The sequence below is a fragment of the Motacilla alba genome, chromosome 3 (assembly GCF_015832195.1).
Source record: "Motacilla alba alba isolate MOTALB_02 chromosome 3, Motacilla_alba_V1.0_pri, whole genome shotgun sequence".
Classification (NCBI taxonomy): Eukaryota; Metazoa; Chordata; class Aves; order Passeriformes; family Motacillidae; genus Motacilla; species Motacilla alba.
In genome coordinates, this window is record NC_052018.1 from 87,159,758 (window position 1) to 87,180,905 (window position 21,148).

The following is a 21,148-nucleotide window of genomic DNA, read 5'->3' on the forward strand; positions in this document are numbered from 1 at the left end:
AATGCTTCTCATTACTATCTCAGCTGTCCGGCTATGTCACAAGACACAGCTTTATCCCAAACATAAGGGGTAAGCTTTTAAAAAGTAATAAAGAAATTTAAAACAGTTTTTAGATCAAGAGAAAAAAAACATGCTGACTGATTTAAGAGGTTTTACTATTCATCCAAGGAGTCGAAAGCTTGTCATTTGTTAACATAAAATGTCTCTGTTCAGTTATCCTTGCAACTGATAATTTTAGTAACTTAAATGCAATTTTAAAAAATGTGTCTCCTACTTTCCCATTCAGATTCACTACAGACACATCTCTATTTTCAAGGAAAGAAACTGAAAAGTAAAAAGGGATTAGTTACCTTATAGAATTATCTAAACTTGGGTTAGAAAGGAAAGGAGATTGCAAAAATATCATGAAAATATTTGTTTCCCAGTTACAAAAAAATTCCTCCACCAAACACAAAGATGAAAGAAGCTTCAAAAATTAAAAATCAACGTTCTTCTGCTGGGTTATGAAGATGGAAGAAAAAAGTATATTCTACACAAATATTCTCCATGTCCTTTCACATATGTATCTGTAACTTGAGTTTCTTTACAACAAATACTGACATTATAATAAACAAACACCTCATCATATACAAACCACAATGGTTATACAGAATTGGCATCAAGTATTTAAACAAAAGCATCCTTTCTGGAAGCATCTCTCCTACTTACAGCCCATCAAGAATTGCATTGATTCCGAGACTTTGGTCAAGGTAAGTTCTAAAGAAATTTGAAATGTGAAATTTTCTTATTAAAGAAAATAAAATACAAGCTTATTGCAAAACTATCTTTGCTCTTTTTTTTCCCTTTTTTTTTTTTTTAATTTAAGTATCTTTCTAAATGCTTGTTCAGCTTAAAATGAAAGCATTTTGCCCTCACACTCTGTGGCACACTCAAGTGCAAGCAGGAATTACACAAACTGGCTGCTGTGGAGGTAAATTCATCCTTTCCTACTCTGAGCACATGCAGGAGTCCCAGGGTAGTTTTAAGTAAGGATGTCTGTAACAATGTGGGAACTGAATGCACTTCTCAAGTCTCAGTTCAATATCTAAACAGAAAGATCATTGCTGTATTCTAAGGGAAAAGGGAATTTCTAACATCTTGTAACAAATAAGGATTTTGCCAGTAGATGTGGCAGTTTCAAGCACACAAAATTATTAATATTAGATATGTACAATCATGCAATCTCCCCCAAAAAAATAAATTCAAGAATAACACCAAAATATTTAAGTTTCTTGAACAAGTACCCAGAATTGAGAAAAAATGCCTGAAAAATTTGAAAGAAAAATGTAAGCTCCAATGCTATCTTATGCACTTTATTAAAAAAAATTGCCTGAGGAACTAAAAAAAATTAATTTCTATACGAAAACATCATTAAGACATTCTCTATTTGGTTCTACTTTTTACCATGTTTAGGAAGTATCACAATAAGATCTTTACATACCATTTTATAATGTTGAGGGGTTTTTTTCCAACATAGTTTTTGTATTGCTCTGATATTTTATCCTCTGTTTAATCATCAGATTAGAAAGATTAATGAAGCTAATTCTGTTAACAAAATGGCTATTCTGAGGACTACAATTATCTGTGATTCACTTGGACTTCCTCTGCAGCTTTAGCCATAACAGACCCAGAGCAAATCCAAGACTCCTCAGATGTCAGCTACAAGACACTTTGTTTAAAGAACAGATAAACAGAACACTGATATAGTTTGTTCTACTCGTGTTTAAATGCAAAAAAGAAAACCAAGTAAAATAAAATGTAGTAGCTTCATATACCTTTATACACCCTGCAATATAGGCAACCTATATTGCACAAAACAGATAGACCAGAATGCAACATCTTGAATACAGAGACTACAGAAAAGGAAATGGCAAAAATAGCCACTACTATTATTATGGTTCCTGAAAAGTTAGACAGCACAGTCCACCAGCCAGAAGTGGCATACAGGAATAGATATATCTTCAAAACTCCTTAAGAAAAAAACATGTTCTGGTGCCTGTGGCATTAAGTGGCATTTTTCTTCAGCATTTCTTTTCATTTACCGCAGAGCTTTAAACAGAATTACATGTGGAGTCCTCACAAACGAGATATGAGTTTGACATGAAAGATGCCTGTTAAACCTTTTAAAAATCTCACTCTTTCAGACATCCAGAAAGTTTTCCAGTATTTCCCGGATTTAGGAAAAAAAAATTAAAACCAAAAAAATAATAATTAAAAAAAAAAAAACAAAACAAAACAGCCCTGAGACTTAGTCTTTCTTGTATTGTAGGGAGTTGGATGTTCCTCTTTTAGTCCAGGAGGAAACAGGAAGCGCAGAGTCATTTACGGTTTTGTTCTTAGAAAAAAAAAAAAAGCTTATAATTCAAACCCTTCAAACCCATTTGGGGGGGGAGAGTTGGGGGGGTTTTTTTGTTGGTTTTTTTTTTTTTTTCAGTTATGAATACAAGAGCATTCACTATTCAGATTTGAGTAGTTTATTTGCAAGAGCTCAGGTTAGATTTCATACAGCCTGATAGAGCTCCTGGAACTTGGCTCAAGGTAGCTGAATAATTCTTGTTCATTTAGCTCTTAAAATTTAGTTCCAAATGCATAAGAACCATCCAGTTCTGCTAATGGAAGGCACAGCATGCTGCCCACTTACTCTTGTATCGAGCTAAGTAAGTAGAGCAAGGCTAATACTTGTCTTCCAAGAAAGGCTTTCAGTCTTTTCTGACCAATATCTAGGGATAAAGTATCTGCTACATCCTTTGCTAACCGATTTCATCAATATGTCAGTTTAACATGAAGGAAAATATATGCTATGCTGCCCATTTTAATCTGCCTGGATAGCTCTCAGTTCTTGTTTTACCCTTTTGAGATTAAAAAGCTCCTTATTTTTTTAATGGTACTTTACATACCCAAATTAAGTAACCTCCCATTGTTCTTTTTATTTAAAGCAAACCAGTGAGCTCAGAGTCTCTGAATTTCTCCAGTATATGAATGCTTTCAGAAATCCTACTGTGAGCTCTGCTATTGACTTGCTGGGTCACCCTGGGCAACAAACTTTATTCACCCTCCACGTGCCTGTTTTACCTTCTATTATTAGTCTTTATTTAGAGTACAAATTCTAAAAAGTTCAGGGTCTCTTTAACACATTTGTGCAATTAGGCCCTCATGTTCTTACCATTATGTACACTGGAGTTTGCAGGTTCTAAGCACGCTGCCATACTAACAACCTGAACTGCTAAACCCACTAGGAGCAATCAACCATTGGTGCAGCCCAGTGACAGCCCTGCACCTAAAATCTGCTATGGGGCACCTATTTCTTCCTACAAAGCATGGGACCTTATCACTTGACTTACAAAAAAATTTCCATTTGGGGTTTGCAGTCTGAGGCTTAGCAATTCTAATTCCACACAGAGAGGGCAGAGAAAGGTCTTGCAGCAGGTCTATCTGGCCTTCAGTACACTTTTATTCCTAAATTTCCAACCAGTTTTAAAATGTCGACCACCCATAATCCTCCCATGTGCAGCCTACAGAAGAAGGAGGAATAATTTCACACCTGGGGGAAGTGCCATGGAAAATCTGTCAGCTGTAGCAAGGGTGGAGGCAGGTGGGATAGGCTTCCTCAGGAATGGATCTAAGTTTTGAATACTCTTGTTCCTCATTCCTCCATGACTGGCCTACAATTTTCATAAGCTTTATCCCACACAGCTTGCAGAACTCTCTGCCTCGGACAACTCTATCACCAAAACTTAGTTGTACCCAGGTTTGCTTCAAAACTCTCAAAGCATTCTTATCTGAGAAAAACTGAACAAGTGATCTGAAATGGGAACTACATACTAAGATTTTCTTAAAAAGTACTGAAACAGTTCCCAAAGATTTGCTTGACCACAGTGACAGCACCAGTCCCTTTACTCCAGAGACTTTAAGGACAGAAGAGGTGGGAAAGTTACCTGTGTATTGGGGAAGAAAGTTTTTGTGGGGGTTTGGTGGGGTGGAGGTGGGCGAAGAAAGGGAGGGCAGTAGTTGTTTGGTTTTGAGTGTTTTTGTTCTGCCCCCCTTCCCTGTTTTTTTTTAGTGCATTTTCCTCGTAAGTAATTGAGATAAAAAATGATTAATGCACAAATATGACCTTGTTTACCATCTGGAACATCCCTTTAAGTAAGGCTTTTTTGGGGGATCCAGTAGATGCTCATGATGTCTGTGTAATACTCCAGAGTAAGAGAGTTGGACTGTTTCCATTCCTGATTCTCTGACCCTGTCCTATTTGTTGCTTGTGGCTCAGACAAGTATATTGCATTTTAACTTTCCCCAGGAATCTACACAGTTTCTCTTTTGGATTGTTTCAGATTTCGTTCTCTTCAAAGCAGACAACTTTAAAAGTTGTCTTCAATTTATCCTATTTCCAAACCACTCCTCCATAAAGGAAAAGGGCTTGCTCTCTAAAAATTCAATGTACATATATATTGTAATATGCAGGGTAATAGAGTTGCTAGCTATTAAATTTTGATATGCAGCAGGATCCAGTAATGATGAAAGGATGACAATGTCAGCATTCTCAGAATCTGGCACAAATAGTACTTGGTATTCAGCCATGAAGATGTGACTAATTCTCAGGAATCTGGTCATTTTTCTTATACTGTCCTTAGGAAAAAAAAATAACAATAAGAGATTATACATCTTTGGAATCATGTTCAGAACACAACCAATTTAGCAGCATTTTCCATACTCCTGAGGAATTGCTGGGAAAAATGCAAAAGTTGTTTTACTGTTAAAATTGCTTTAAGATGATTGGTTAACCCTTTTTTTTTTTTAATTTTCTGATAATCTAATAAAAATCAGGTTAAATCTGAACCGTGACCTGGTGTCATTTTCAACTTAGATTATTTTAAATTTTTTCATGAACAGTCACAACAGTAAAACCTGAAACATTACCAGGCATTTTAGAAATACTTTCATGGCATTTTTTTCCACTTCAGGACAAAGGGGAGCACTGAACTCTGGTGTCAAGGAGAACCATCACTCCTGAGACAGCCAGGATCCTACAAGCATCCAAGGGACATCTCTAAAACAGGTATACCCCAAAACACCCTACAGGCAAGCAGAAGGCACAACCTGGCAGCCACACTGCACTCTGATGATGCTCCTCACTCCTGAACCCTTCACTCCTCAGCAAATTGTAGAATTTAATGCAGACAGTGGCAGCTTTTCTGACTGCTGCAGGAGATTTAGCACAATGCAAGGGAACTCTTTACTTCACTTTGCTCTCACTGCATGAACAATACCAAAGGAAGGAACTGGACCTCTCTGACTCAGCAAAGTGTAAACTGAAGACCAGACTAGTTTACTTGAATTTATTTTGTTATCATTTAAATGGGATGAGGTTTCCATCCTCCTCTCAGAATCTGTTATAAAATAAGCAGTGAAAACCACAAGCAGCAGCAAACATGTTAGCATAAAAAACAATGGAGAGAGACCAGTGCTCTGACCCCACAGGACATTGCACAGATCTTACAAGCCTGAGCAGGCAATTTGGCAAGAAAAACCAATATTGGAATAAAAGACAATACACACCAAAACTCAGTTTGCAGCATTTTGAGAATTGACATTTTATCTATAGAACCATCTGTTCTCAAGGACTCTTTTCAGGTACAAAATTAACCAACAATGGATGAATCAATATTTCATTCAGAATTATTTTCATAATGTGTGGCTTTGATTTTAAAACTGTGAACCAAAGCACATTTTAAAAACATTATTCTATATTTGTTACATGCTAGAAATTACAGTTAATTCTGAGAGTTCAAGAAACAGCAGCTCATTCTGGGACTCACAGTCCAATTAACTGATAGTAGAGCAACAGCTACTTCAGATACCACCTACTCTGACTCTTGAATTCTTATTTTGTGGTAGCTTTTTAGAGAAACTTGAGCAATTATGTGAAAAGGTATTTTTACACCAAAATATTTCAGCAGCTAAGCATAAAATCTATTACATTTAATTATCACTATGCATTTGTTACTTTCTATAAAATTACTGAATATCACATTTGCTGAGAGCTTTAAATCACTGTTATTTCTGCACCATGTGGATAACAGTGTTGTATTTATGGAGTAATTAAAAATGGCAATACAAAATAAATACAAGCAAGAATTCCTCGTCCTATGGCTAAGCAAGCAGAGCACACATCAAACCAAACTTGCTTTACTCTCACCCATGTATCCTCCTTGTACTTCCCCTTACTTTGTACATGAATCAGGATAAGCACTGAGTTCACACTGCAAACATTTCCAAAAATACTCGAGTTCAATGGCAGAGAAGAGCTGCTGGGAAGGATCACGCACTGGAACACTGGCAGCTTATGGCAGGGCTGCCCTCCACACCAAGGTGACCACAAACCTCCATCAGGGAAAGGAGAACTGAAAGCTACTGAAGCTTTCACTCTGTAGACAGCAGATCCTTCCAGGGAACTTTGAGATACTTGAAACCGAAAGACAGTTTTGAAGAACACAGCAACAGCAGTGGGCTTACTTGGCTGCAGTCTGGAAGTGATGACTAAATCAATCTTTAGTAATAAAGCAACAACTTCAAAGCTATTTCAAAGATAGTGAGCTGTCCTAAACCTACCTAACTACCAAACCTCCCACTGACTGCAGATTGTATCAGACTGCTGTCAGTGACTCTGTCACAGATGGTTCTTGCAAACCCAAGTTCAAAAAGCATCCAAATAATGTCTGGGCTTGGGCATCCAAAGGTTAAAAAAAAAAAAAAAAAAGAAAGAAAATCTGTCAGACCACAAGACTCCATGTTTACTAGAGACATATTTTGGGAGAGACAGAATGAAATTAAGCCCTGACACAGTATTTTATTTCTCTCCCCTAAATCATCTCTGTCTCACGACCACTTCTACTGCTACAGAAATGCGGCACGAAAAGAGATGCAGCTGATAAAAGCAGAAAGACTGGCTTACTCCAGAAAAGGACATTTGGTCTCTTTGAGAAATCAGACACACAACAGAAAAATTATCTAGTTATGTATCTCAGAGTTACTCCCCTTGGAAATAGCTGCAACTACAGACACAGTCATGAGCATGCCCTTGCTTTTCTTATTTCTTATTCCACTATTTGTGCACTGACTTTACCAAGTGTCACTAAATCTATGACACGAAAATAAAGATGCCCATGCAACGGATACTTTCATCCCCCGAGTTTATTACGAACCACACACAGCTGTCTCTGGAAAGCAGCCTCAGAAGAATACAGAGTAGGTTTCAAAAGAGGGGAACTTCAGCAGGAAAGCTCAATTAAGTCCTATTTTAAGCTTGACAACATCTTTAACATTGTTCCACAACAATCTTTAATATTGTTCCAATACTGCCAGGCTCAGATTTGTCAGGAAAAAAACCACACAATACTTTTCCTTTTAAATTTTATTAGTTTTATCAAACTCAAAAATGGAAGGTCTCAGCAGATCTCTGCTTGAGTGTGGCATTCCAAACCTAAGACTTAATCAATTATTTTACTCCTTCCACAGTTGTATGTATCGTACAAATGCTGACAATAAAATACCTTGGAGCTAAAAATGAATTGACATACTAGTAAAAGGTCTGTAAAGCAAGTTAAAAGTGAGGATTCCTACTTTCTACTTGAAGAAAGCAAGATACTGAGTAGAGATAAAAGCTGTAGTTTGTACAAACTGCATAACCCCCTTCAAGTCCACAAATCTCTATCTGAAAAATTAATCCAGTTTTAGCTTATGGAAATTAATCCAGATTTAGCTTATATTTCCTATTTTAAAAACAGTGTACACAAACATGTTTTTTTTAAACTCCTCTAAGTTAGATAAAATATAAATAAAGCTCCCACATAGAATAATCTTCAGAAATCATTTCCAAAGTGGAAAAAAACTGCTATTCTATGGGAGAATAAGGACCGAAGAAGGGGAAAGCACTCAAAAGTGCATGTAGAAGTAACATCCCGCTTTGCTGTTATTTTCAGTTTTGCTCTCTTCATGGAAATGCTTGAACATTAAGGGTAAAATAACCAACCCTTAACTTCTATGCCTTCAAGAAGCAGCTTTGTACACTGAATCACAAACTTTAACAGAGTGTTACTAACTCAGTGTTATCTGGGACCTAAGGTATGCCCAGAGGAGTTCAGAGACCACTGGCAGCATCCAACACCGTAACTGCTACTGAATAAATTGGGCATTCAGAATTGCTACTGGAGCTCTTTGCAGCCTGCATGCAGGGCAGAAAGGACTTCTCACAAAGTTCTGTTATTCTCCCAACACAAGAGCAAATTCATGGAGTACAGAGGATGAGCAAATGAAAACAAGTAACACAGATGGAAAAAAAATACTACCCCCTACAACTTCAAAGGACACAGGAATATGGAACACCATATGCAAGCCAAGTACCTATTCCCAATATACAAAATTCCTGAAACTGAAAGATTTTTGTTTGTTTTTTTTTTCTAGTTCTTTGCAACTTCAGTTGTGACACATTTTTGCTGTTTGCCATGACACAATTTCTGTGCAATCTACCTTATATTTATAAGCTTAGTACTATTATAAAAGGCATTCTAAATTTTGGACTCAGCATAAGAAAACATTACATCATCCATTAAGCCTCTCTTAAAAAAGTTCAGTCTTGATGTACCTACAAAAAACACATTAGAAATGAATTAAGATGCAAATCTGCTTGAGCCTTATTTGGCAGATGTAGGACTAAAAAGCTGGCACTGCAGCCTCTTTCCCCTTTGCATTTATTTCTGAGTTTTGGATAAGCCAAGAATTTTGCGCGGCTGTCTTACGAGTCAGAAGACTCAAGGAAGATTTCAAAAATTTTTCTGATGTTATTGTTGAAGAGACTTAAGGCTAAGGCACTTGAAAATGAAATAAAATACATAACATGAAGAAATGCTTGCTTTCCCTCAGGAGAAGGCTGTCAGGGAGTCTCCTATTACATGAAAAGAACACTCTGCAAACTTTTACAGGACCAACATTATTTGATTCTTTCTACAGAAAACTTGTTACATTTCCTGGCCTACCAAAACAGAGCCTGCTGTACACCAAGTCTTTGATTTATACACCTGGAGCCGAGAATGCTCCCTTTACAAGAAGCCTGGTTTCCCCTAGGTTGCATGTTCTTTCTTGATGAATTGCCATGGAATTACCTATTGCTTTTGGGAACATCTGTTATTGTTCCATCTCTCAGAATCACATGCACACCCACTTCTAGCTGCCACATACATGAAAAGTTTTGAAACTTCTCTGTTCAGAGCATGTGTTAGGAAGAAAAAGGAAAGGAAATTTTGCAAATTTTATAATCACGCTTTGTCTTTGATATTGTTATAAGCTATCTACAACAAAGAGAAAGAAAATTCCTTCCAAGACATTCATGGGGAGTAAAAATATATGAGAGAAAGAGCACTAACTTGGGCATACAGTGATCTCATGGGGTCTTACATCACATTAATTAATCTGAATTTGAGCACGGATTCAACTGCTGAATTAATTCCTGATGTTTCCACATAAACTGAGTGGTTCTGTGTTTCAATGCTACAATCTCAGGTCAAGAATTACCTTAAAAAAGGAAAAAAAAAACTAACAAGAGGTAGACTTTATAAAGAAAAATATTTTCTTTCAGAGATATCAACTCAAGTTATCTAGTCAACCAAGATTTTTAAGTATTTCACGTGCTCCTTTATCACAGACTGACTAAACCCTCTTAACATTATTTTAAGAGTAAACAAGTATGTGAACTGAGATTTTTTACCTGTAGTACACAACAATAAATTGTCATTATCAGCTATACAAAATAGTCATCCTAAAAATCTAAAAATTTTTCAAATAAATTTAAGTTGTTCGTAGTAAAATGAAAAGCAAAGTAGGAATAAAAAAAGAGCCACATCACACAAAAAATTCTCTCCTACTGCCATTTCTCGTCATAAAACACAGATCCTCATGTGAGATTTGAGACTAGCTGAAGAGTCATTGAGGCAGAATATTTGACGAAGACTGTTCCAAATGACAATAGCTGCAAAACACACACAACAGATCATCAGCTGGAAAAGACAAAAACTTCATTTAAGACCATTATATCAGAACACAGTACCTAATATGCTACTCATGCAACCCTTCAACTACTAGCATGCTTGGATAAAGAAAAATTAAAATATTGTCATCCATAAGCATCTACCAACCAAGTGATTTTTCTACATTTGGACAGCTATCACTTGAAATTAACTGAGGCTAGATTTCCAAAACATAACTTGAGGAATCAAGCGCTCTAAATCTCCTGTATTATGCCTCCAAATCCTCAACACACTTTTGAAAAAAAAAAAAAAAATGCAAACCAGAAAAAATAAATGCAAACTGAGTACCTGGGCCAGGAATATTGACCTTGTCATAAGCTGAATCAGATGTTTGCAGTACCAAGCCCAACTCTGCTGCCAAAAACCCTTTCGGCTCAGGAGAGTGGCTCCGGCAAAACATTGCAAGACAATGTAGGCTCTCAACAAGAGTAATGAATTGTTATTTCTGCAGCAGTAATTCTGAAGGGTGCCTGTGAGAACTCTGAGCCCGTACAGCAGCTCCAGGATAAAAGATCCACCTCCCATTTTGGGGAACTTCAAGGAATAACAATCTGGTTTGGCATTGCAAGGGAACACTTTTGTTTCTTTCCTTGGAAATCACTCACAAGTTTCTGTTGCTTCGTTTCCTCAGGTTTTCAGTATAACTGAAATTCAGATTTATGAACTCCCATTGATGAGTTAGTGGATTTTGATTTTAGACATGGGAGAAAACAAACAGGAAATATGGGAGAGAAAAAATATGTAGAATATGTACTTTATCTTAAAAGAAAACAGGAGAAATTATTATCCATTTCTTACCAGGAAACCAAAAGGTGCTCAAACCAGAACACAAGACCCTGGGTTTTTTCCCTGTTCTCTTTTGAGGACCAAACTCACAGCACATTAGAGTGTAAATCTATTTCACTAGTTTCATGCTTGATGTAAATTTTCTTTATCCATTCATACTGCTTTCTCATCATCACACTCAAGCCTGTTAGAACAAGAACACTCTGTAATTTCAGCTGAAGAAAGCTTGTAACATCATATTCAGCAACACCTTTAAACTCGTAATCAGAATTTCCTGTACTGAATGATACCTGGTACCAGGACAGATGACAGAAGAAGCACGGGGCATCGACATATGTGCATGAGAGGGTTTGTAAAGAAAGCATTTCCCTGTAACCTCAGAGACCCTGCACACCATCTGTGGGGTACATGAGCACACACACAGAGCACACTCCTCCCCACCCTCCCACTCAGAACAATTGCTTTTCTGATAGCAGGAACAGTTTCCTCACCAAGAGCCTTTCTGCCAGAGCAGAGCTTACATCTGGCTGGACTTAAGTCTTGTTACACTGGGAGGATGGAGGCTTGGTTTCAGGAAATCTAGAAAAAGTACTAATTTATACCAGTGTGAACAGAGCTGAAGGTAGCATGAACACCATCAGCAGCATGCAAATGTAGGAATGGACACATATATCCCAGGACTCATCACTCAAGGGCCGTTACTAGTGAGGAGCCTGTCCTTTCTTACTCATCTCCATAACCTGCAGAGGCACTCCAACTAAAAAGCATTTTTTCCATTTTTATCTCTCAAGGAAGTACAACAGGATTTCTGAGCATGCTGAGACAGTTTCTTAAAGACTCCCTGCTTGAAAAAGCAGATACATGCAGTAAGCAGACTACACATGTGCCCCAGAAAATAACTGCTGACATTTAATTCATTTTATGAATAAATATTAATGTGAGCCATTTGACAATAAGACTTGTTACATGACTAACCAAAAAAGCCCTCACAAACTTCCAGTTTGTTATGTGTCCAAATACCAAACTCCAGAGTGCTGTCAGTGTTCTAACTTTATAATGTTTATTAAGATCACACTTTCCCCATAGTTTAGTACTAATCTATGGAACAACAGTTATGAGTAGATGAAAAACCCACTTGTATATTACCAGCAGAACAGCCATTGCTAAAGACAAAAGGATATCTTTCACAACTTTCTAATACTTTTTCCAAACTCTAATTTATCACAATGATTCACAACAAAGAATATTTTGAGCATCACATGAGCTTTTGAAGGATGGTTAAGTAATGCCAACTTGTTCATAAATCCTCGTGTGTCTGTCATGTTCTGGGCCAATAAGTAATGGAAAATGTTAAGAGAGTAGGAAAAAAATAAGCTAACATAAAAAATGCAGGGAAAAACACAGAAGTGAATGAGCTCCATGAGCTTCCCTAAGTTCCTTCCCTAACTGACCCAAAATACTAATCAAAGAGATGAAACAAGGATACTATCTATTTACAATGATGCAATGCTCCTGTGCATTTCAAAATTTGCAAGAGCTTTTGTTTACATCTGCCACAGTCTTTGCACAACAGCTTTCTGCCATGTCCTTCATCCTTCACCCACGTGGCTCTTTGACGGGTTTTTTCCCAGCTTTACTGGATGACAAAGGGTTAAAAGTGGCTTTGAGAGCAGTTGGCTGATTTTGTGATGTTCTCCGGCAGCCTGAACAAACAGGAAGCCCGGAAATGAGTGATAATTGTTAAATAAGAGCTCTTAAAACACCTGCTTAGCTCTAACTGCTAACTATTAAACCATTATAGCAAGTTAAAAACAAAATCCCCCAGAGAGATTTCCACCTGCTTTCCCCATCTATTTTCTTCATTTATACAATAAGACATTCAGAAACACCCAGTGGAGCTGGAAGCACGACCCCCTCCATAAGCAAGCACAACCTGGAAGCCCTCTCACTCCAACACCCTCCCAAGGTGATAGAGACACTTTGCTTTTCAGAGAAATGCACATTTTTAGTCAACTTGGTGTTTCTGAAGCTTTCACCCAAAGCTTTTTTTTGGGTTTGTTTTTTTTTTTTTTTCCCCAAATGTGACTGTCTGTACTTCTTTCCTGGAGCAAATCTGTATATCCATTCACCCTACATTATCAGAAAGTGGTTTTGCAGGAGTAGGCCATTTTGTAAGGCAATTAAAAACAGAAGGAAAGGATTTTCAGGTCCAAGCTGGAAAGGCGTGGACCTTCCCTGCCATTACACTTGGTAGAAAGGCTTTCTGCATTGTTAAAGTCAGGAATACCGGCAGAATTCAACTACTTCACTTTTTAAACCTGCAAAATTGAAAACAAAAACAAGTAAAATCCCACCAAAAACCTAGACAGACAAAGCAGTCATTAATAAAAATATGGCTTCTTTGGATAAAGGAGTATGAGCATGACACAAAAATCATAGCCTTTTGGACTGGTGCCATGAGTGCTGCCTCCACACTCTCTGCTCTCTTTTCAAGGCAGTGACTCTTCTGAGAAGGTTACTCATGGCCTTTGAAAATTGTCTTGCCGTTGATGCATTCTAATGATGATTCTATTCCATGAAATCCATTATTCTTGAAAGAGAAGGAAAATTCTTCAAGATTTACAGGTCTGTATAGTTATTTTTTCCCAAGCAATATTAACAAGCCAATTCTGGGGATTAAGAAGAAAGTTATCCTCCCAAATTTTAAATAAATAAGCAGATACATAAGTAGGAAGCTAAGGGGAAAGGTAGCAATTCATCCAATTTAAAGGTTATTTGCAAATCTGTTAAAAAATTATCTCATTTGAAACAAATACACTCTCCATACACACAAGGTTGTTTGCCACAAGTGGAAGACAGATTTTTTGTAATTATATTGGTTTTCAATGAAAAGAAAAGAAGTGTTATCATTAAAATTTCCTTTCTCCAGTGACAAACAAATTTATGGAAAGACAAAATGGAACAGGAAGCAGCAGATGATTCAAAAAAATGTAAACTGCTCATCAGTAGCATGAACTTCAGTACATGCGAGTGACCATCAGTAGCATGTACTTCTAAATCACCTTGGTGATGATGAGAATGCAAACTGTTATCCTTTGCCCCTTGTTATGAAAATTAATTATTTAGAACATTTCTGGTTATGTCTAAACTTCCACGACAGTAATTTTCTAAAAAGTCTTAAACTGGTAACTTTTCAGTTACATTACTCAATATCTGACTTAAAAGTTAGAATTTAAAGTAGATTTTTTTAAAAAGAAAATTAAGTGTGTTACCACAGCAACTTAGAAACAATTCATTAAACATTTGCGCTATTAGCCTAAACAGAACAACTTAAGCTACAACTCCCATCCAAAAACCTGTTGGCCCTGTCAAAGGTCAACATGAGACTAACACATCCAAGACTTACCCTTCCCAGAAACAAAATAACTAAAAGCTTTTCTAGTTTTAGTTTCATGTACTTTGTCCCACCCAAAGCAAATTAAAAAGAGATAATAGGAACGGTTCTAATCTACAAACACAGAATAGTATAAAAAGTATAAATGGATTACTACCTGCTTCACTTCTTCATTAAATTGAGTTTAAATAAAATCATGGGAGAAAATTAGGGATTTTAAAGTAAATCCTTCCCATTATGAACATCTGAGCAGAAATCAGATTTAAGAAGAAAACACGTGGAACAGAAAGTTCCAAAATCACTGGTGTAAATACACATTCAATTCCACGTGCCAGCCTGGAAACCCAAACATTTCGGGTTTATACTACCAAGTGAGCCCTGGAAAAGCCCGGCAATACCCAGCTGCTGTGCTTTTAGCAGGCTGACGCAGGGCACAAAGCCTCAGACACAGGACACGGGAGAAGTTCAAGCTGTCTGTGAATGCTCTTGGGCGCGATGCCGGCCGACCGCCCTCCTTTCTCACCGTGTGCCACGGAGGGGACTCTCCGCGGCCGTGCCGTGCCCGGCCGGGCCGGGCCGTGCCCCGGGCGCTCGGGGCTGCCCGCGGAGCCGTGCGGGAGCGGCCGGGCCTGCAGCGCTGCCCGCCGGCCTGCGAGCCCTGCAGCGAGCCCGCAGCACGCAGAGCACACGGAGAACACTCACTGCACAGCACACGCCGCACAGCACACGCTGCACAGCACACGCTGCACAGCTCCTCTCGTTCCCCAGCAGCGTCAGCCCCCTCCGAAGGAGCCGAGCGGCTCGGTGCAACCACGGCCGGCGCTTGGCCTGCGGCCGCTGCTCTCCGGGAGCCGCGGCCAGCAGGGGCGAGCGCACGGTGGCACAGCCCAAACCTGCTCCAAGGGACTGCAGCAACAGCTGCATGAGACACCAAGCGCAGGTGAAGGGCTAAAGCACGGGATCTCATTGATGAATCCCTTCAAGTGCCCAAGAGCCTGTCCACAGGCACACACTCGGGGATAACTTGCCCTTTAGTGAGGCAGGTAGGGACTTACATCTCACAGTCAAGGCTTCTTTCTTCTAAAGCTTCCTTTGGCCAACCAAGGCCTTTGCCATCTTGTATAGAGATAGTGCTGCCCATTGGTGTGTACCTAGCTTGTTTATCTACCTGCCTGCCCCACCACCTCCACACCCAGCCTCTGCCTGCTCGTGGTTGATGTCCTCCAGCCACCAAGAATGAAGTGCACGGTGCCAATTAGCCTTTGCAGCCCCCATCTCTGCAAGAAGCTCCCACTGCTCTGTTAAGCCCTACTGTGGGATTGCTGGCAGCAGCTGTAGGGGCTGGCACCTGGGGACAGGACTTAACTCCTCACCTCCTCGGTGCCCTACGAGGCCAACCCACCCACCCTACCCCAGTGAGAAATAGTAACATAAGTAACTTGAATAAAACCCCAAAATTAGAAGCCCCACAAAATAAGCCTGGTCAATCTCCTTGAAAGCGTGAGCAGACACACAAGCAAGGCTGGAGTGGATTAAAAATTGCCCTTTAATTAAAACTGGCTAACACTTCTATAATATTATCTGATGCTCTGTTCTCTTCTCTGCATTATCTCAAGATTTCATGTGGTAAATCAATCATGACGAACACAAATGTCCGTACTATCTTTTTGCCACAGCAACTGACATATTTAAATATATATTTAATGCTTTACAGCCAGAGCAATATTTCTAAGATTTGCTGTTCTAGTAGAGCATTCTCTGGCTTATTATGTAACAATAACATTTTTCAACCCAATTTTCATTTCACTGAAGATCTGCCTAGAGAAGGACGAACACTTTTAAAACTGCAGCTTAACTCCTATAAGCCTGGTTATTTCCACAATGCCCACTGATTCCTGCTCAACTAAAACTCATCTGAGGCCATATAAACTGTGCTAAAATGTAGCCACAAACCCAGCCCCAAAGTACGGAGGAAGCAGACACCATAACCCTGTTATGAAAGCCAGCAGCAGTGTGTGTTCATCAGTGAATTATCTCATCTTTACTTGCTACAGTGCTAATTCATCTCAGGAATCAACATGTCCTGTTTGTTTGGGTTTTGTTTATGTTTGGAACTAAGTTATTCTTCTTCAATCCCTTCTTTACTGTGCTCTGTAATTTTTGTATTAACAACTGACTTACTTGGGGAACTTCTCAAAAGACAAGAAAGATGACAGGATGCTTTCGTGCTTGTGATATCAAACATATTTTTCAGCAGTGGATTAACACTAAATGAGGAGTTCTCAGATCAATCAAATTAAATTTACTTGCAGAAATACCAATATGAATGTGAAAATAAAACCTGCTGCAGTGGAAAGTCACCAGTTCAAAATTATCATGCACTTTCTAACTGCTCTGCATTTTCTTTATGAGTTGAAACTGCAGTTATCTCATTTTTTGTCAAAAAACTATTTATTATTGCCTTTTTGAAATTTGCCAGCCCCAATATGTGAGAATCAGAAGTTTCTTAAGAAGTTTGACTCTGCAGAAGAACCTTCAACCAGCAAGTTTAGAACCAGCTAGTTCATGTCTTAGATGACATAAAAATTACATTATTAATTATATCTCAGAACCCTGTGATTAAAAACAGGATGGATTGCTATGGCACAAAGAATTCCATAGAAGGATGTTATTCTTTAGAAAATTATATAAAAGATGGAAGTACCCTGTGATAATAAAATCCCTGAATATTTCCTACTTTTGTGCTGCATTCATCTCTAAATCCCTGATAGATTTTTGCCATGGATCAGTGCCATCTCCAGAGCTCCCAGCACTTCACTGTGATCCAGTCACGTGGCACAGGAAGGTCAAATTAAAAAAAATAAAACACATCACCTTTCTGAAACAATAATTGCCACTCTTAGAAATAATAATGTGGTACTCTTCCTTGCGTTTCACCAGAAGGAAAAAATGTCCCAGTTGGGCATTCTCAGGGTGACAGGACTGCTTCTTATCAAAAGGGAAATCATTCCTGCTTCCATCCACCTCACTCAAGTCCATCTCATATAGCCACGGAGTACATATGTTGAAAAGATCTAATGTGGAGAAAGTATTTAATTTATTAAGTATTTCATTCAAACTCTGACCTTACTTCAACCCCACAAAATGTCAGTGATTTTCGAATTATTTCAGTTGCTGTTGAATACACGCAAAAGATCATTAAATTTTGCAGCAGCACCCACCCCAGCTTGATTCACAGATTGCTCTCCAAGACTATCAGAAACAGAACATGAATTTTGCAAATTGCCAGGCAGGCAATCAGGCAGGGTTAACCCCACCTTGATAACCAGCATTCAAAGTGCTAAAAAGCACATCTGTGCTTTTAGCACTAGTATAGAAGAGCATTCCTTTTTCCACCCTCCCCCCACAGCACTATCCCTCTAATTGCCAGTGCTGTACTTATCTTCAGCTGGAAGGGAAAAACTATTCAATCCAGTACTTGTACACAGAGGAGTGGTGTCTTACATTAAGTTCCCTGACCTGCTAGGTTTCTGTCACAGTGTCCAGCCCAGGTTTACAGCTGACAGATGTTTGTCAGGGGGACAGAGTTCCATTCAAAACTATCCAACACGTCCACTGATAAGAAAACAGGGTTCTCACTACCCTGTTAGTGAGTACCCATGGGAAATACTGATGGTCCTATTTCAGATCCTACTTAGCATATGCCGTACCATACAACTCAGCCTTGTAACATTCTACTTGTCACTTTTACTGGAAGTCTCACAGGAAAGATAAGATACTGCTGTTTGTGAAGGTTAACCTTAAGGTTATCAGGGCCCATGCAGCATAGCTTGACTAAACCTAAAAGCACTAGTAAAAATGCCAGTAAGAGGATGGCTACTGAGAACAGGAAGAGAGGAAAAGGTACTCAGGTCAGAAAGTCATTTTGTGATGAAAAAGTTGAAGGGTATTTGGTCTACAACCAGTTGAGCAAGGATACAAATCAGGACTGGTGAGATGAAGCAGAAAGCTGCTTGCTGGTGGGCAGGAAGAAGTTCTTTTAGTTAGGGCAAAGTTTTTAAGAAAATTAGTTGTCAGTGGGAAGGGACCATGACCTGAAAGCACAGAGCTTCAGGGCTCTTGTGCTCAGAACTTATGAGCCCAAGAAGTTCTGTGGCCAGTGGCAGAAATAGCTCTCCCAGCATAGTTCAGGGAGGTATAGAAAAGCCATGAAAAGTCTACTACATGTCTGTGAGATTACATGTCTGTCTCTTATTTACATTCTGCAAATTGAAGCAATGCTTAATTTACAACCTCTACAACTTTTTTTTTCCCAATAGGTACTCAAAAATCAGCCTTCAAATACCTTTGAAAATTTCTTTCATAGAATTATGACAGTTTATGTTGAGTCACAAGTGTTTCATTCCTTCCTGTCCGTCCCATCAATGCATTTACTGATGTCATAGACCAAATCCTTTCCTTGCTGCTTCATTATTCATAGAAGAGGTACAGGATGCTCCTTGCCACTTATTGCTGCTGAACTACAAATATTGTGCTGGTTTTGAAATAGGTCCATGGGAGCAATAATAAGGAAAAGCCAGTGGCTGAAAGCTGAAAAATAAGTGGAAGATAAAAGGACCATTATTCTGGAATCAATACCAGTGCTCCCTAAAAGGCGTTCTCCACTGAGGTAATCACATTTGCCATGGTGGAGCCGCAGCAGCTGCACGGTGCAGAGCGTTTGCAGAATGGTGCTGCCTGCAGGAAGCAGTGGAGGGGTATGGGGGTAGGCAGCAGGGCAGAAGGGAGTACCCAGGGCCACAGTATTGTTTGCTCAGCCCAAAGCTACCTACAAAGGGTATCAAGGCTACCACACAGCTGAAACTCCCTGGCAGAAAGTAATGAAAAGCTATTTGCAAGCTTGCAACCTATGGGATCTTTACACATTCTGTTTTGGTAAATTCAGCTCTTTCTCTGAATACTTATGTCTGAAAACACCACTGAAATGAATAATTCTTTGGAGTTGGGACTTCCATAAGTTTCTGCATAATTTTCATTTAATTTAGATGTATTTGCAAACTATATTATACTCCCATTAAATACCTTTTGGAAATAAGAACCTGTGGATATATTCATTCATGGCACCATGACAAACATACCAAGAATACCAAGGCAATTATTTTTGCAAATTCTGCAGAATCAGACTTTTTGATAATGTAACGATTTCCCAGAATCACCTGAGATGATAAGAGGATTCAGCTGTTCTTACAGGAATTATTGATCCCGTCTAATAGAAAGCCGTATGTACAAACTTGTTGAAATAGTTCCAGAAATAACCTTCACAATGTGTGGGAGTGGATGGAAGGGAAAACAGCTGGCAGGCATTTTCAGCTCTTTCTGTGAGATGCAGAAGAACCAAGTCAGACAGGGAGAATTTGGAGTATTTTCTCCAAAACAGCTCTAGGCAGCACTGTGAAGACTGATGGATGTCTGTGAAGTCTGTGGTGTCTGTGGGGATTCTTTGGGTCTGATTCTGAACTGTGGGCCATTCAAGATGGAATACCACAGTACATGCACCAGAATAAGAAGAAGCTTAACTAAAACCTGCATGTAATTATTTATTGATGCAGAATTGTTAGGTACGCTCAAAAGTAATCTCGAAAGTACTTGAAAAATAATTTTTTAGAAATAGTTTTGCTCATGTTCATTTTTTACCTTTATATGGACAGCAATTCCACACTAAGAATACCAGACACATTTCAAGAGTTTTGTTTCTTTTTATCAAACATTTATAACCAAGATTTAAATTCTACTTCTCAAGAACCAAATCAGCAGAAAATCAAGTTTACAGCTAGTATTGTAGTTCAACCATCTTAAATTCAACTGCAAATATCACAAGGGATCAGGATGAAAAGCCTTTTCACTCACTTGGTGTGAAGGCCTGAAAATGGATAAGCTTAGTTACCTTTGATAACAGTTAAAATTCAGGACCCCCTTTAAAGCTCCAGAACAACTTTGCAACTTTCAAAATGCAAAATGGAAAGCAGATCACTCTCCTTATTTTGCAGTTGAATTAAAATGAATTCCATTTTAACTACATAAAGGCAGGTTTTCTCTTATGTTTCGGAATACTTATTGACAGGTGTTGCAGTGTAACAAACTTCAGAAGCCAAGTCCAAAAAAACAAGCAAACCAACAAACATGCACATGCAAACAATATTTAGGAAAGACAGTCCTGGCTTACCAAAGACAATTCACCTATCAAAAGGAATGCCATTCACAACACTATAGAATGTGACCAACATGTACTCTTTAGGACTCTAGGATCAGTATAAACTTTAGACTTAAGAGAAGTGACCCAAGTTCCAGGCTGACTCCCCCAAAACTTCCCTGATGCCAACACTTTGTTCTTGAGGTTCCTGCTAGCTCTGGCTTTTGGAAGTTCTCTCTGCTGACGGACATGCATCCACCCTTCAATTTGCATTTTTCAGTAATAATTATTCTCATATCTTGGAAAATATGTTCCCTGACTTCCCACTGATGGAATATTCTAAGAGTCAAGTAGAAATTTTAACTGATTACAGGATACATAGGGTGGAGTCAGTTTTTTGCTTGGAGATAGTGAAATTTAAGTAACAAGGCAAAGATTGAAAGTTCCTGGAAATTACAAAGTGAAAAGGAATAATCATTAAGAGGGAAATATCATGCCAGCTACAGTATACAGATAATGTTGCTTAAATTTAATTATCCCTGGGCAATCTCAGAAAATTTGTGAGCAGCTCACAAATAAAAGAGAAGTGTGAGCTCATACATTTTCACTAAAAGCAAATGGAACAGGAACAGGATTACTATTATTATTTCAGAAGGCAAT

At 38.6% G+C, this 21,148-nt stretch overlaps 1 protein-coding gene across 3 annotated transcripts in view; it reads right to left on the bottom strand.

The window, feature by feature from the left end:
- Positions 1-21,148, bottom strand: part of PRKCE (protein kinase C epsilon) — a 286,969-nt gene that overhangs the window by 197,035 nt on the left and 68,786 nt on the right. Inside the window, exon 1 of one of the 3 annotated variants that reach the window (XM_038131313.1) lies at positions 15,015-15,070. The exons of the other annotated variants lie outside the window; for them this stretch is intronic. The gene's annotated coding sequence lies outside the window, so the exon portion shown is untranslated. Of the gene's footprint in view, positions 1-15,014; positions 15,071-21,148 lie in introns of those variants that run through there. 3 annotated transcript variants of the gene reach the window in all.